Source organism: Gorilla gorilla, chromosome X, assembly GCF_029281585.2.
Source record: "Gorilla gorilla gorilla isolate KB3781 chromosome X, NHGRI_mGorGor1-v2.1_pri, whole genome shotgun sequence".
Lineage (NCBI taxonomy): Eukaryota > Metazoa > Chordata > Mammalia > Primates > Hominidae > Gorilla > Gorilla gorilla.
The window spans coordinates 25451113-25453498 of record NC_073247.2 but is presented as its reverse complement, the minus strand read 5'-3'; the positions used below and the strand labels follow the sequence as shown (position 1 = coordinate 25453498).

Here is a 2386-nt window from a genome sequence, read left to right as displayed (position 1 = left end):
ATGGGGGTAGATTCCTCATAAACAGATTAATGTCCTTCCTCAGGGTTGAGTGAGTTGTCACTCTATTTGCTTCCACAAGAGCTGGTTGTTAAAAAGAGCCTGGCACCTTCCTGCTCTCTCTCTCTTGCTTCCTTTCTTGCCATGTGCTCTCTGCACATAACAGCTCTCCTTCACCTTCCACCATGAGTGGAAACATCTTGAGGCCCTTGCCAGATGCAGGTGCCCAATCTTGAACTTTCCAACCAGGAGAACCGTGAGCTAAGTGAACCTCTTTTCTTTATAAATTACCTAGTCTCAGGTATTTCTTTATAGCAACACAAAATGAACTAAGACAGCACCCATTAAATATTTATGGCATGAATAAACTCGTCTTTCTGAAATATCAGTGAGGTAAGTTTCTATAATGTATCATCTTGTGATAGAACATACAAAATGGTCATAAAACATAAACGTGTAGTTTAACAAACTATTAAAAAACACCAATGTGTCTTCCTCCATGCCAAAACAATAGAATGGCATCTTCCCCATAGAAGCCCTCCACCTGTCTCTTTCTGACCATAATACTAGCCTACCCCCTATGATGACCACTATGTTGGCTTTCATGCTGCTAATAATTGTTTAATGTGGCCTATTTTAAAAATATGTGTCAGTGGGATCATATAGTATTAGCCTAGCTTCTTTAGCTCAGTCTTTTGTGTTTAAGAGCTATCCATCTATGTAGTTTATTCATTGCTTCCTGTATAGTATACCATGATATAAACCTACCCCTATTTTTTTTTATCATTTCTACTATTGAGTTGTTCCTGTGTGGAGCTTCTATTAACTATGTTATTATGAACATTCTAATGCATGTTTCCTGGTGCATGTAAGCATGCATTTATGTGAGACACAAACACCTATAAATGGAATTGCTAGGTCATAGACTATACACATGTTCAGATGTACTATCAGACATTATTCAAAAGTGATTTTACAATGCATATTCCCATCAACAGTACATGAGAGTTCTCATTGCTTCACATCCTTGTTAATAATTGGCAATGCCACTTTTCTGCCCACTCCCTCATTCCCTCTCTTGAATGCCACTGTGGCTGCAGTACACTTGCTCTGAGCTCCAGGCTCCTGCTAAGCTAGCACAGTCTCCCTTCAGCCACCATTATGATTATCTACTGGGACCTCATCAGACACAATGAGATGTTCTCTGACATTTACAAAATATGAAAGATCATGGACCAGCTGTGCTTGGAGGTAGAGGGAAAAATAGTTGATAAGACAGAGGGTAACATTGATGACTCACTGGTGGAAATGCTTCCACTGAAGGCCTCAAGGGTGAAGGTACCAAAAGCACAGTCATCACTGGTGTTGATATTGTCATGAACCATCACTTGTAGGAAACCAGCTTCACAAAAGAATCCTACAAGAAGTACATCAAACATTACATGAAATCAATTAAAGGCAGACTGGAAGAACAGAAACCAGAAAGAGTAAAAGCTTTTATGACAGGGCCTGCAGAACAAATCAAGCACATCTTTGCTAATTTCAAAAACTACCAATTCTTCATTGGTGAAAACATGAATACTAATGGTATGGTGGCTCTATTGGACTACCATGAGAATAGTATGATCTATATATGGTCTTCTTTAAGGATGGTTTAGAAACGGAAAAGTATTAACAAATTTGGCAGTTACTTTGGATCAATTGCCTGTCATCATAACTGGCTGCTGCTTGTCATCCACACAACACTAGGACTGATATCATCTTGAGCATCTCATTTATTGTGACTGTGATTTACTTGGAGTAGAGGCATTGTTTTTAAGAAAAAAAAATGTCAGTTGTCTAAAAATAAAATGCATTTAAACTCATTTGACAGAATGCCTCCTAGTTTAATACATATTTAAACTAAATCTATTCTGTAATGTTCCTGGAGAAGCTAGAGCCTGGTTGTAAGCCACTACTAGAAAGTATAAGACTGTTATCAGGTAACTTGTACAGTGGAAACTACTTTTGGGACTAGAATCTAAAAAAAAACAAAAAGTTTTAATTCTGAACTGCAGTAAAGGAAAAGACCATGCTAATATCAATGCCAACATTTTAAGTGGAGCCTTATACATTTCCTCACCTACAACAGAGTAGTTAACTCTGGAAGAGATTACCAAGACAATAAAAAGAAACTAACTCAGTCTGAAAGAAATACTTGGCAATGCTATATATTTAAAAAATGTTCACCGTACTCATACATGTGTATTATCAGATGTTTTATTTTTGCCACTCCAGTGGGTATGTAGTGCCAGTACATTGTGGTTTTAATTTGCATTTACCTAATTACCAATGAAGTTGAGCATTTTTCCATATGCTACTATTTCCTCTATTGGGATGTGCCTGTTCA

General features: G+C 37.5%; 1 pseudogene; it reads left to right on the top strand.

The window, feature by feature from the left end:
• The first annotated feature begins 1158 nt into the window (after positions 1–1158).
• LOC101135080 (translationally-controlled tumor protein-like) lies at positions 1159–1672 on the top strand (annotated as a pseudogene).
• Positions 1673–2386: the final 714 nt, after the last annotated feature.